Genomic DNA, 15,525 nt, shown 5'->3' on the forward strand with positions numbered 1-15,525 from the left:
CATTAATTAATTAATAATTAATTAATTAAACTAACTAATTAGAGCGACAGAAAGAGAAGAGAAGGAAAGACAGTAAGACGGGGGGGGGGGGGGGGGGAAAGGAAGAGTCCAAAACATAATTCAGAAACGTACCTTTACACCGTCCGACTTTTTGTTGAGTAAGCTTTTACATGCTGAAAGACAGAAAGACAACAGATGGTAAGGCTGTGTTTGTGTGTGTGTGTGCTCGGTAATTCCCAATGGAAAAATCAGGGGCATATCGGTCAACCTGCAGGATGAACAGATTGTGAAAAAGAGCAAGGCATTGTCTGATGGTGGAAGTCTCCAGGGTTTTTTTTTAAAATTAACAACAGAGAACACGCACAAGCTGCGAACACAAACTGTTGCATAATATTTAAAGACATTGCGTGATGTGTCGGATGGCGTCTTTACTCCTTAGAACCCCATTCATGTCATTTAACCTTAAGGTGCTTTCAGACTTCGACAGGGCATCGATTAACGCAGACGTTTGTCGCCTGGATCAACGACAGGTCTGCTCAAGAGGGGCGTGACAAGGGGCTGTGCACGTAACGAGCACGCGCGCGGACATTTTGCGGGACTGCAACCGACGTGAATACGCTTGCGTTGTCACCCCTCGTCTTCTCAGTCAGGGAAAAAAAACGCAGGTCTCATTGAAAATGAATTACTAGGCGTGTCAATCGCCCGTTTCTAAAGGACCTTTCACTAGTAAGAGACCACACCTTCGCTCAAGATGAACAGTTTATTGAAACAGAATGAGATGAATGCGGAGTGGAGTGGAGTGAGGAACCCAAGGTTGGGGCGAGACTCAGGGTGGGGGGCGTGTAGTCTCTGGAGCCAACGGTCATCTTTGCTCTCTACTCGGAATGAGCGGTTGGTCGTCTCTGCTCCGTCACTGCCCCCCAAAAAGAGCTGGCCCCGCAGATGTGAATGGCTGGGAGGTAGAGACCAAAAGGTCTTGAAGCTATAGGGCAACGTGTCGGCCTGAGCACAGTGGCATGCTGTACCGTACGGCGAGGAGAGGCTAGCCGCCGCGGCGCGCCTGGCGCTGGGTGGGCTCCGGGTGAGAGAGGGTGGTGAGCGGCGGGCGAACCCGGCGCTGGGTGGGAGGTGGTGGACCGGGTGGGCGGGGCCGCACCCACCAGCATGCTCGTTAGGGAGGGAAGGAGGGGGCAGGTAGGAGGGGGGGGAAGGGAGGAGGGAAGAGTGCCGGACAGGGAGCACGGAGCCGATACAAAGGGGGAAAGGGGGGTTGGAGGGGGAGGGAGGCGGACGTGCTCGTTAGGGAGGGAGGGAGGGCTAGGAGGGAGGGGGGGAGGGGGGGAAGCATGGTGGCACACGTGTCAGGTGTGTGAGGTCCATGTGAGTGGAGCCACTCGAGTCTGGGATAAGAAGGGCCGGGAGACTGCGTCTGCCTGGACCTCGGCTGAGAGGCTGAGGTAGAAGGAGGAGTGAAGCTCAAGCTGCGACTGAGCTGGGATGTTATAGCACAAAACAATTGGTTGAACCGTTAAGATGCAAGAATGTCGCTTACTGAAACAGTATCATAAGTGTTGTAACACAGTTGACTCCCCTGTATGGTATAGTGATGGCTGGAGGTGTTGTTCAGAAAGCGCTTTTCGTCAGAGGCGTTTAGGGAGGAGGCGGTGTTCAGAGAGTGAACTGCTTGAGGTTGTTTAGAAAATGCCTGGAGCACTTGAACACTTGCACAACAGCTTTAGTAATATAGAGAACGTTTCAAAAGAACGTGTGTAAATTAACTGGAACTATACTGAGAGCATGATACTCACGGTAGAAGTTAGACTGGAACATGGCGAGTGTAAGTGGCACTTGATAAAATAATTAATCTCATACTCCTCAAGCATAGTGAGGACAATTAATTGAAAGCAATGAATAGCAGAAGTAGCCGGTCTGCAAGCACACAACAATGATTTGATAAGCTGTTAAATACCAGTTCCTAGCAAGGAATAAAGTGATGGCGGATCTGAAGAACAGTGAAAATAGCCGATCTACAAGTGCAGTATACTCACTACCCATGTTTAGGTCTGTCGTGTGGAGCGAGAACAAACAACTTGGTTGAGAGTTTCGCAGGTGTATTTATGCTGTGGTGATTGCACCGGGGATTGGCCAGGTGATAATGAAAGGCAGGTGAGTTTGATGATGAGGAGGGAGGAGTTGTTGATAATGAGGGAGGAGTGGTTAAGGTCAAGCGGAAGGAGGTCTCTTCTCCCGAAACTGCGTTGTCTAAATACAACTTCCCTTAGAATGCATGGTATAGTAAAGTACCAGTAGTTTGTAAACCTGTGTCTACATGCCCACAGTGACACTGTATCACATGCATGCAACTGACCGAGTTGTCAAATAACCACAAAGACTTAAAAACTGCGAAACTAATACAAGAAAAAAATGTCGTATGTGCGTGCACACACACACACGCGCGCGCACGCGCACGCACGCACGCACATGTGGTCACACATACCATGGGGTTCAATAAAGTGTTTAGTATCGTAAACTCAACACCACAACTGCAGGGAAAAAAACCCCAAAAACATCCAAGTTATTTTCCTTTAATCGTGACCTGCTAGTATCGACAACAAACTCCATATCCCAGTTGGCGTCTCTGCAAATGTGGTAATGAGTCGCTTGCAGCTGGTGTGTACTTCATTTACCAGCATTATTTAAGCTCGAGCTAAAATGTCCTTTACCCATGTAAGAAAACAATCTCACACTCTCCTAACCAACCAATCAATGAAGGGAGGAAGAGATTAGAAAAGAAAAACATGCCCATCGATCAATCCATGCCGTTTCCATTAACCCATTCTGACCTGAGATCAGATTCATACGAGGTTTCCACTGGACACACGCTGGTCTGATGAACCCATTCTGACCCGAGATCAGATTCTAAAAAATGTCAGCCGTTCTTCGATTTTTCAAAAATAGCAGACCTACAACCCTCGTAGGTCTGCTATTTTTCAATAGCTATATAAAGCATTACATGATGCCAACGCCAAAATGGGTTCCCGTTCAGAATGAGTTAAGCCATCAACTCTGGCCTATGAGTGAACAGCTCATGATATCACAGGACGCGTGGGTTATCATTATTCAGCTTTGAGCCCCAGCCATTCACACAGAAACAACAGCAGGGACAGCAGAGAAGTATCCGGTTTTCCATGCAAAAGGGCATCATACTTTAGAAGTATATACGCTCACATGCATGCTGGTCTGGGTGCAGAGGGGGGGTGGATTGCAGGGTAAGCATCGGCCATGTATTGTGTGGAATCAAAATTAACTCATTGCAAGGAGGCAAAAACCAGGAGTGGAATGGTGGTTAGATGACGGCCGTTTTTTTTTTATGTTATAGGGCTAAAAAAACCGCATATTAATCTGTAGTGTACTAGTGAGGCATGTACCGTACCTGTAAGAGGAACTATAGGCTCTCAGTAAGTGGTACGGTAAGAAATAAACACAGGTGCACATTGCTTTGGACGGAAAGGTGGCCGGTGTGGTATGGGTTATGGGTCTGGTACTATATGGCCCATGTCCAAGAGCTCTGTGTCACAGCGTGTGTGTGTGTGTGTGTGTGTGTGTGTGTGTGTGCGTGTGCGTGTTGGTGAGATGAGTGGGTAAATGATGGGGGGGAGGGGTACAAACAACCCAGGCCACATGCCAACAGACAGAGGAAGAGGCTGTCAGTGCCAGGCTCCAGTGGCCTTCCTCCACGCAGACATACCTTCCTGTGCCATTGCGGCCGTGCTGGTGGAGGCAGCAGGGCTGGTGTGCTGCCGTCCCACTAGTGAACAGAGAGGACGTTCAGTTCCAAAAAAGGGTCAGAGATAGGTACGGTAGTTGGCGTTGATAGTTTTGACTACCCCAGTAAAAACTGTGAATGCGTTCCAAAAAACGACAACAATGACAAAACATCACGTTTTCCCTTAAACGTCGGGGGGGAAAACTTGCACGGCGACCGTGAGACTGCAGCTCTGAGACCGCTGGTCACGAAGTCCTCATATGTTTTGTTCACGACGAGACTATTTTCAAAGTGTTATACCATTCATTCATTGAACCATGTTAGTCCTTATTAACAGCCTTTCAGGACTTTGGGCTTGCCCGTTCTTTGGAGAGTACATGTCCCTCGGCCCCCTTATGTGTTTTTGTAAGAGAAAAAACACATTGGTTCAATCCGTGAAAGCAACATTCTCATGAGAGGAAATGTGAGCCGAGCTCCATAATAAAGCACAGACCAAAAAGACAAAAACAAAAACAAAAAAGTTAACAGACCTCCTAAGCAAAAAGTCACCAGTCTGTTCCGTGACGCGTGACGACGACGCAATGTCGCTCAGCCTCGCACAATTTCAGACAGAACAGAACTTTCAGAAAACACGCAAAATGGATTAACTTCGGCTCAAAAATAAAAGCCTGGGGGAAAACCCCATTGGAAAAAAATCAGGCATATAGGAAGTGGGAGCCAACTTGTATTTCGCTAACCAAATGACAGTGCAGAGAGGGGCATGGCTCCAAATTTGATGCCTTCAGTGTTCTCCGCTATTTTCAACCGGGGGAGGGGAGGTAGAGGAGTGGTGGCGGGCGCTCAGGCCCTCTGGAACAGAAATCACACACACACACACACACACACACACACACAGGCTGGGGGGGCAGGCTGGTTGGCAATTGACTCAAATAACACCCGTGTTCTTCTCACCTGAAAAGTTCCTGGACACCAGCATCGTTGTAAGGATAGCTCCCTTGGAAAGACGCAAGGGAAATTCGGGATTAGAATAATCTCCTTTCAAATCTGATTTAATTGAGTGTATATAAATGTGACCTAAATGGGCCCTCACAGTGACAGGTCTACTTGGTCAGATGTGCACGCTTCTCGGAGTTACAGGTATATATGTATAGTCCAAACATTTGTATATACGATCACAGAGACTGCACACGGTTGCAGAAAGAAAAGTGTCTAAGGAATTCCCAAACTGAGGAGCACCCGTTGTAGTTCACTCAATGTAATAATAATAATAATAATTGTTATTATTGTGCGTGAGGCGTGTGAGTGTGCGTGTGTGTGTCTCAGTCAATCGCAGCAATTGGCAGTGAGGTTTTGAAGACAGCTGGTTTGAATTGTGGTTGGAATTGCTTACACGCGAAAGAAACCAAAGAGTATATACATATATAAAGAAGAAGTGGACACGGTACACGTTCCTGGGAGACACACTGTTGCCAAACGTCCATGTATGTGTGTGAGTGAGTCAGTGTCGTTTTCGTCGACTAAAACTATGACGAAAAATGTTCGTCGACTACCTTTTTTCACTGGTGAAAACTAAATGGAAACTAAATGAAAACTAAGCTACGATGACGAAAACTAAGACTAAATATAGTGACAATTTCGTCAACAAAAAAAAAACTAGACTGAAATGTTAGGAAGGGACTAGTGGACAAGAGATCCAGTATAAGTCATTTTACACTTGGTTGTATGCTGAAAATAGCTGCGACGCGTTGTGTGTCTTGTAGATCTGCTATTTTCAGCAAGTGTAAAATTACATTACAGCGGCATCAAGGCCCGCCGAAATACAGTTCAGTCGACTAAATCAGCTGTAGATTTAGTCGACAAAAATCTCATGATATTTAGTCGACTAAAACTAGACTAACACCAAGACATTCCTGGTGGCTAAAATGTGACTAAACCTAAAAGGAAAACTATTCAAAAAAGACTATGACTAAAACTAAAATGGCTGCCAAAAACAACGGATGGAGTGAGTGTGTATATCTACTATCTAGACATACTTTAAGTTTCCTCCTGGCATTGAACTTGCGCAGGCATTCCACGGTCTCCTGGCGGTGTATCATGGAGGCCACGGTGGAGCGTTGCTGGACGGGAGAGAGAGGAGAGAATGCAACAGGTGTGTTAAATAATCAGCAATCAGGTCGATGCAGAAGAAGAGACACAAAACACCTATAGATTAGCCCACGCTGACCCGAGATCAGATTCTAAAAAAAAATGTCTTCTATACATCCTGACAGTTTTCTGAAAAGGCTACACGTTTCTATGTCAGTCGTTCTTCGATTTTCAGATCTACAAGCTCGTAGTGCGCCACCGAGTGGCGCGCTACGAGCTTGTAGATCTGCTATTTTTGAATAGCTAAAGCACGACATAACGCTAACACCAAAAAGGGCGTTCCCGCCCCAAAATGGGTTAAGGTTTTAGGCACGTGTGAAGAAATGCTGTGAAGCAAGAATGCTTTTAAAGTAAACGTGTCCGTTTTAATTTGTCAAATGTATCATTTTCAATCGATGAAAAGGCGTTATTTGTTTCGTCTGTCATTTAAATCTTTTGAAATGATACATATATTTGAAAGAATGTGTCCCTGCATAAATAACACAAGCCGTCACAACAGATCGAAAGATAACGGACAAAATATCCAAATAAGCAGGTATGACAACATCCACACTTGGATGTACACAAACGTACTGATTTCGGAGCACGTAGGAGGCTTTCGATTTCTGCCCACGTACCGAAGAGGAATTGTTGTGATAATGTTGTAGATGCGATGCGATGTGTTCATTTGGATATCCCACATAAATGTAAGCATTGCCAATGTGATAATTTTTTTTAAACTTCTACCGTGATCATGCTAAATTGCTCGACAGGTGAAACATCAATGTAGCACTGTGTTGACACAAGGGACTCAATTATTTCCGCTCCTATGCCACCAAAATGTGGAACGCCCTACCAACAGTCATTAAGACATGTGAATCCTTGACTCCTTCAAAACCGCTCTCAAAGGGCACCTATACGGACGGCTGCAATTCGAAACTGGCCCCCGTAAAATCTGAATCCCCACCCTTTTCCCCCTCACTGTATATGTTTCTTTTCCATTTATGATGAATTCCTGTTCTGTTCTTTGACTATTATGGAAGTGTCCATTTGTACGTCTCTAAATGTTTTGATGAATTGAACATGGTGGAACCCCAGTGTAATGCTTAATTGGGTCGTCCACTCACAGTTAACAGTCTTTGTATTGAGTTTTGTGCTTGAAATGTACTGTAATTCTGCAAACTGTTAACCCATTCTGACCGGGCACCCATTTTGGTGTTAGTATCATGTTATGCTTTACCTATTGAAAAATAGCAGATCTACAAGCTCATATCGAGCCACCGAGTGGCGCGATACGAGCTTGTAGGTCTGCTATTTTTGAAAAATTCGAAGAACGACTGACATTTTTAGAATCTGATCTCAGGTCAGAATGGGTTCATCAGACCAGTGTGTGTCCAGTGGAAACCTCGTATGAATCTGATCTCAGGTCAGAATGGGTTAATAAATAAATCAAATCAATATTGTTTGTGTCCGATACACAGGATCACGGAGCACAAGCTGAACGCTGTGGAAGGAGCCACGCATAGTAGAGACTGCCGACAGTCCAAGATGACTCCATCCATGCATGTACAGTATGTCTACTGTATGTACGGTACTCCTGTGGGCGTGTCTGTTCAGGGGTATGTATATCCCATTCTGACCGGGAACCCATTTTGGTGTTAGCATCATGTTATGCTTCATCTATTGAAAAATAGCAGATCTACAAGCTCATATCGCGCCACCGAGTGGCGCGATACGAGCTTGTAGGTCTGCTATTTTGAAAAATTCGAAGAACGACTGACATTTTTAGAATCTGATCTCAGGTCAGAATGGGTTCATCAGACCAGTGTGTGTCCAGTGGAAACCTCGTATGAATCTGATCTCAGGTCAGAATGGGATATGTGTGGACTCACGCAGACCCAGGGTGATTCAGGGCTTGGTCGGCCGTGATCCTCTTGGCGGGGTTGATGGTCAGCATCTGGTTAATGAGATTCTTGGCCTCGGGAGTGACCGTGTCCCACTCTGGAGAGGGGAACTGAGACGCAGAGAGGTGCACACGGAGGAACACGGTTGAGGAATAGCAGAGTACTGTGTATAGTACAGGGTTCAGTGTGTTGAGATACAGTAGCATACGTGCTATGCAGTACATGGCGTGATCCATGACCGATGCAAAGTCTTAAAGGTAGAGTAAGTGATTTCACTTAATTCAAATATCACTTATTTTTTTTGTTTTGTTGTGATAATCCTCTCTACTATAGAGTGTGCTGACCATATAAGGAGTTCCTCCCTGTCCCCAGTTAACCCCTGGGGGTCAAAAAACCTTAGGTTTCGTTTTTGACTCTCTATCCTGATTGACGAAGGCTTAGGTCCCACAGCCAAAAACTCAAATCAGCCAAATCACTCAAATCTTTGAGTGAAATCACTTACTCTACCTTTAAAGGTAGAGTAAGTGATTTCACTCAAAAAAACCTTAGGTTTCGTTTTTGGCTGTGGGACCTAAGCCTTCGTCCAATCAGGATAGAGAGTCAAAAACGAAACCTAAGGTTTTTTGACCCCCAGGGGTTAGCTGGGGACAGGGAGGAACTCCTTATATGGTCAGCACACTCTATAGTAGAGAGGATTATCACAACAAAACAAAAAAATAAGTGATATTTGAATTAAGTGAAACCACTTACTCTACCTTTAATGACATACACAAACATGGCATTGTTGCATCCATCAGAAATTATATTTCATTTTAGCATAGAAGAATAACCTTGAAAGTACACACAGAAAATGTGTGGAAAAATAGTATATACGCCATTACTTGTTTCTTTTTTCAAACTAAAATACAACTCCATAACAGATCAGATCATGTATGGGAATTAAGAAAAACTAGAACAGTGTCCGTTGGGGGGGGGGGGGGGGGGGGGGGTGATCAGGTGTGATCAATTGGCTAATAAAAAGGGTGAGGTTGCGCATGATTGTGATGTCAGAACATCAGTGTGATGTCAGAAGAAGGCCCGCGGCGGCTGAGCCGTCCAGGCACCTAGGCCGGTAATCCAGCCTGACGAGCGTGTCGCGGGTTCGAGTCCACGAGCCCGTCGGCCTTTGCCGCATGAAAAACCCATGTTTCTATGTCAGTGGGTCAAGGACCCCCAAAGATATATGAAATTGGTCGACGACCACCCCCCCCCCCATCTGAAAATATGTCGTTCCAGGGACCCCCCCCCCCCCCCCCAGAAGCAAAGATTTGAGTGAAAAACGTTCACTCTGAAAGAATATCTATTCAAAGATTTGCGCCACATTTTCACTGGGTTTTTCAAAAAAATAGCAGACCTACAAGCTATTTTTCAATAGCTAAATTATAACATAAATGTTTAAAACACCAAAAGGGGTTCCCGGCCCCCAAAATGGGTTAAAATGCTTTAGTTTTTTTTTTAAACTGAGCTCTCAGGGCATAATTGGTCAGATCGTCATCCTCCTCACAATAGGATTCAGGTTAAAAATCACGTGTGACGAAAGACTATCCAGGCTCGCTCTGCGTGAGCCCGACAGAGAGACAAGACCGCTTCTTACCCTTTTCTGCACAACGAATAGAAAAAGTGAAGAGCTTAAAAAAGTTTGACACTAATTCAAACTTAGAAAAACGTCCAAGAAAATCCAAGTTTAAACGGTTACGCGAGCGTTTCAGGCTGGTTGTTTAGTCAGCCGCTTCCGTGTATATCCAAGGACTGTCTAAAAGAGGACGGGACCGTAAGTTGCTCCATGGAAGGAAAGAAACATGCGCAGTTGAGACCCAAGGAAGCTGAACGAGGAAGTGTTGGCTGCATAATATAGCCCCATTGCGCATGTTTCTGTCCTTCCATGGGGCACCGTGTGAGCAACATGGCGGCGCCCTTACGGTATTCGCGTCGCGTCCTCTTTAGACAGTCCTTGTGTTTATCAAGGAAGTCGTGCGTGTGCGCGCGTGCACGTCGAGTGAAACTGAAGTCAGTTGGACATTTTCGACCAGGGGAGGCGCTAAAGCTTTTCAACTTCCTTGGAAAAAACATGCTAAACAAACAAACCGCTGTGACGCTCGTGTAACCGTTTAAAACGTTGGATTTTGGACTCACAGCGACCTATAGCAAAAGGGCCCCGGCCCCGCGGCACACTGATATTCTCTGGTCGTGTTTTTGTCGATACTCACGTCGTAGGCTCCGGCCTTGATCTGTTGATATAGTTTGTGCTGGTCCTCATCCCAGAAGGGGGGGTAGCCCACCAACAGAATGTACAGGATGACACCTGACACACACACACACACACACACACGTACACATATGCACATAAACATATGCAAGGGGAGCACGCATTGGGCATAAAGGCGCACTCAATTTTCTACATATCAGCATTAGCATAATTATATTCTCTCTCTCTCTCTCTCTCTCTCTCTCTCTCTCTCTCTCTCATGTGCACACATGCATACAATACATTCCTAGGGATGGACAAGATCTGGTATTATACACGATAGTTTAACTCCAGGAAAGAAAGTTGGATCATGTGGCAAGATCTGATATTACACAATGGTTTAATTCCAGGAAAAAAAGGTTGGATCATGTGTCTCAGACTACATACGGTATATGGCCAGCCTATATATGATGTGTCAGTTGTCTGTCAAGTATGTATGAGGTGAAACTCCAGATTTGGGCAAGATTTCCAAGCCAGTCCAGCCCCATAGAGCACCGAAGTCTGACGTAGAAGTCTTTCAGTAGAGGGCGCCAATGCACAGGTTCGTGTATTTTTTGAGCGGTGCAACCACTCCTACAACCAGCAATGTCCATGATGTGTATCTATGTGTATCTGAGCACCAGTATATGACTATTAGTACCAGTAGGGGACGCTGTGCCAGAAACAGAGAGAGAGAGAGATAGTGCTGCTCTGTTGCCTGCTAATGAAAGAGAGAGAGAGAGAGAGAGAGAGAGAGAGGAGGAGGAGGAGGAGGAGGGGGGGGGGGGGGGAGAGTTGCACCACTCAGTTCACACGGGTGTGATTTTTTGATTTGCATTGTAATCCCCATAGGGCGATTTTAATAATAACAAGGCTGCATGCGTGAAAGGTATGGTGCTTATTTATATCAGTCAATCCATAGCCTACAGGGAAGGCCATTCTACTGTAAAAATTAAGAAACTAAAATAGCAACCAATGACTTTTTTTTAACCCATTCAGGCCTCGTCAATTTTTTTTTTTTTAAGTTTTCTAAATCATTTTTCTGAAAGATTTGAGGCACATTTTAACGATTTTTCAAAAATAGCAGACCTACAAGTTCATAGCGCGGCACCGAGTGCCGCGCTATGAACTTGTAGGTCTGCTATTTTTCAATAGCTAAATTATAACATAATGTATGGAATTAAAATGGGTTTTAATATCTGGTATTCTCAAAACAATCGATAATCTACCACATTAAATGCGACAAATTACGACACGGAGATAAGTCATGGAAAAGATTTAAAAAAAAAAATAACCCTCGTAGGAAAACAGAATCCCGATCCGCCATCTTTGATGGTGCTGCTAGAAAGCGCTAATATGCTAGCTGCGGTTAGCACCGAAGATTTTTCATCGCCGGATTTCAAATATATATTCAGAGGAAAACGCAGCTAAAGAGCGTGGCTATAACAACGCCGCCCCCCTACGGTTAGTATAATCGAGGGTCGTCTGTACCCCCCAAAAAATACCGTCAATACCGTCCTGGGCATTAGAATAATCTTCCAAACTGGACGATTTCAGAAGAAAGAGTTCAGTCTTTTCACTTCAAGAAGAGCTCTGGTTTCGCAAATGTGACCCGTTAAAAATGTTTTTTAAACCTCCCATTTCTGGGCATGGTTAATGAATGTGGTTGTACCTTCATTTAGCTCAAATCATACAATGTTTTTGATATTATGTTATGTACATTATGCCCGTCCCAAACATATACATTCGCAACAAATGCACACGCGCGTGTTGGTGAGATATGCCAAACTGACCACAGGCCCATATGTCCACTGGCTTGCCGTAGGGGTCCTTCCTCAACACTTCTGGAGACAGGTAGCCGGGAGTGCCTGCAAAACCTAAAAAGAAAATGAAGAAAACACAAGAAAAGGAAAAAATCACACTTGTGTGAAGTGAGGGGCGCCCCTTATCACACATCATCAGCCAATCAAATCAAAACCTCACGAACGCAGACAGATACGTATATCGACATATATATTTTCAATATATATATGTCTGTATTCAAACACATTATGCACCGCAATTAGCTCATAAAAACCTCTTACCGAACCAGGCCTGTTGGTCGCCCTGAACTTCGATGGCCAGGCCAAAGTCTGCCAGTTTCACTGCTGCCCCCTTCATCTTACTGGCCAATAGCAGGTTTTCTGGCTGCAGGACAGACAGACAGACACAGACAGACAGACAGACAGACAGAGTTAGCAATGGTACAATGACTTTAACCTCATGAACCCTATTCTAGGGGTGAACATTCAACTAAAATAGAGTGGAGGAGTCAAGTCTATGGACTTTAACCCATTTAGGCCTGACGTCGAAATGTATAAAATGTCTTTTAAATCCTGACAGTTTTCTGTCAGGATTTGCGCCACCATTTTCACGATTCTTTCAAAAATAGCAGACCTACAAGCTCGTAGCGCGCCACCGAGTGGCGCGCTACGATATGCCGATATGAATACATCTCGTCTTGTAACTCATTTTGTTTCATACAAGAAACGAGCCAATGAATAAAATAAACAGTACAACTGTAACCAATGGGGTGAACGCTCCACAAGAAACGGGTGGGCATGCTTAAAACAAACGAAGTCCACCTTGTCATGTACAGTACTGTAGCAGGCAGCCAAGTCTATGGACCCATACAAAAGCAAGCTCTTGTCATCATACATCATCTCATTCCAGCCAATCGCAGTTTGCATCCTCATTTTTCCATCCTTACTTTTCGGTCCTAACATTTTATCCTCAATATGTACTTTTCTCAGCCAATCAAGCCATCGCTATGATTCACAGAAACGCACAAAGCTGGGCATAGTTTATGTTCACAAACGTTGTCCTATACACAAAAATGTAATTCCCATCGTCAATGACAAGGAATGGAGAATGTAAGTCATTATGTGTCTGCGCAATTCTGAGGTTTGACAAAGACCGGCGAATATAAAATCAGTCCCAAAGGGCAGGCCAGATGCTTTAACCCATTTTGGGGAGGGAGCCCCTTTTGGTGTTAGCATCATGCTATGCTTTAGGTATTGAAAAATAGCAGATCTACAAGCTCATAAGCGCGCCACCGAGTGGCGCACTACGAGCTTGTAGGTCTGCTATTTTAGAAAAATCGAAGAACGACTGACATAGAAACATAGCTCTCAGGTCAGAATGGGTTAAGCCTATGCTGTGCCATGAAAATCCAACAGGAATGAACACACACACACGTGTGTGTGTGTGTGTGTGTGTGTGTGTGTGTGTGTGTGTGTGTGTGTCAGATGGATGGGCACATTTGACTTTTCTATTTGACTGCACTCTCTTTCCGTCTGAAACACAGTCCACACCATGTGGACTTGGAGATAATGGTGTGAGGGATATGAACGAGCTAAAGTCTGAAAGGTAGAGGGCTAAAAAAAAAAGATTTAAGGTAGCAAAAGATGAACCAACATAAAGAAGGGGAAAGGTAGGTACCCTCACAAAAACATGCAGTAATCCTGGTCTCTAAACTGCCTCCCCTTGGCCAGCCGGGGCGCCTGAAGGAGGGGAAAGGAACTGGTTGGAATAACGTGTTCCTTCCACGCGCTACGTCCAACCAGGGAAACACCCCCCTGTCAGGTGTAAAAGGAGCAACTTGGACACTCAAGCATGAAGGAAGCATGAGTTAAGTCCGTTGCTCTCCCCAGGTTGGCGGAGGGTGTGTAGAGCCCAGGATCACAGTAGATGATTGACACAGGGGTGAAAAACAGGTTACAAAATCGTGGGATAAAAAATATATATAAAAAAAAAAGAAGGGGAAAGACGGGAGAGAAAGTGTGAACAATTAGACAGAGCGAGAGAGAGAGAGATAGAAAGAGACGAAGATGGAAGAAGAGATAAGAGAGAGAGAGAGAGAGAGAGAGAGAGAGAGAGAGAGAGAGAGGAGAGAGAGAGAGAGAGAGAGAGAGAGAGAGAGAGAGAGAGAGAGACAGACAACTTGAGACAGATGGAGACGAGAGACAGAGAAATGGAGAGGCGCAGAGGGAAAGAAGTCAACCAAAAGGACCAAACCAATAAGGAAGAGAAGTGTACACACACGGAAGAACATGGGAGAGATTGTACAACAAAAGAGAGAGAGAGAGATGGCCGGGAGATAGATATAGGGAGGGAGAAATGCAAAGAAAAAAAGACAGACATGGGAGACGACATGAGACAGATATACATATTATATATATTTATATATATATATGTGGGAGTAGGTATAATCGGTCCCTATGCTGCCGCCGCTGCGCCGTGACCTCACCCACCGTTACCGCGGCAACGCAGACTGCCACCAGCCTGCCCCCCCCTCCTGCCCCATCGCTCTGGCTTCAGCCACAAGCCTCCAAAGAGTGTGCGACAGCACGCGTCGTGCGCGTACGACACTGCGCGTGCGTGCATGCGAGCGTGTGTGGTGTGGTATGAAAACATCCTATGGTGTGTTGTGAGTCAAGTTTATAGCTCAACCGTAGAGAGCGGAGAGAGAGTAAATGAGAGGAGACGGCAGAGGATATAACCAAAGGGAAATGAAAAATGCCAACATGCCAACATGCTAATGCTAACATGAGACATATATAAGAAAGAGGTATGGAGGGAGGGGAAAAGGTGATAATATATATACTCTCCGGTTCTTTACTTTACACGTTTTAACCCGTGTAGACCTGGCACTATAGATTTTACAAGATGTCTTGACGTTATTTTTTGAAAAACCCATGTTTCTATAGTCAGTGGTGCTCAACCTATTCCATGTCGCGGAGCCACAGAATTATCTGTAATTGGCCGCCGACCCCCCCCCCCCCATCTGAAAATATGTTGTTCCAAGATTTAGTTAAAAACGTTCGCTCTGAAAGAATATATATATATTCAGAATTTGCGCCACATTTTCACGATTTTTCAAAAACAGCAGACCTACAAGCTCGTAGCGCGCTATTTTTCAATAGCTAAAGCATAACATAATGCTAACACCAAAAGGGGTTAATGTACAGTGCATAATAATACATAATGTAGTTTGTTTCATAGTTAACAATGCTACACACATGAGCCCGTTGACTCATCAATAGGACTCTTTATACACTAAACGTTAGTCAAGAAGTGTGTCATCATGTCATGTTTGAGTTATTGAACTTCATATGGATATGATCTTCAACACATTCCTGCCCACATAAATCTTTTTAGAGGTCTCACTACTGTTATTTATTGACTTATACTTAAACAAAAGAACAGTCTTTGCGTGCATATTACAATAGCAATAAAACAAACCATGTTCTATGGGGATGACTAATAATCTATGTTAACTATAAAACATCTACCACAATAGCAGATCCACAAGCTCGTAGCGCGCCACTCGGTGGCGCGCTACGAGCTTGTATAGGTCTGCTATTTTTGAAGTATAGAAGAAATTTTTTTAGTATCTGATCTCAGGTCAGAATGGGTTAATTATAATA

At 44.7% G+C, this 15,525-nt stretch overlaps 1 pseudogene across 1 annotated transcript in view; it reads right to left on the bottom strand.

Annotated features, from left to right (window-relative positions):
- Positions 1-15,525, bottom strand: part of LOC308328076 (calcium/calmodulin-dependent protein kinase type II subunit gamma-like) — a 77,144-nt pseudogene that overhangs the window by 20,882 nt on the left and 40,737 nt on the right. The window contains exons 7-14 of the transcript XR_013966233.1: positions 12,142-12,244; positions 11,851-11,934; positions 10,041-10,135; positions 7,783-7,904; positions 5,800-5,883; positions 4,718-4,760; positions 3,749-3,808; positions 133-173 (exon numbers count right to left, since the gene is read on the bottom strand). The product of XR_013966233.1 is annotated as a calcium/calmodulin-dependent protein kinase type II subunit gamma-like (transcript). The remainder of the gene's footprint in view (positions 1-132; positions 174-3,748; positions 3,809-4,717; positions 4,761-5,799; positions 5,884-7,782; positions 7,905-10,040; positions 10,136-11,850; positions 11,935-12,141; positions 12,245-15,525) is intronic.

This window comes from Protomyctophum bolini (genome assembly GCF_963924005.1).
Source record: "Protomyctophum bolini genome assembly, chromosome: 14".
Classification (NCBI taxonomy): Eukaryota; Metazoa; Chordata; class Actinopteri; order Myctophiformes; family Myctophidae; genus Protomyctophum; species Protomyctophum bolini.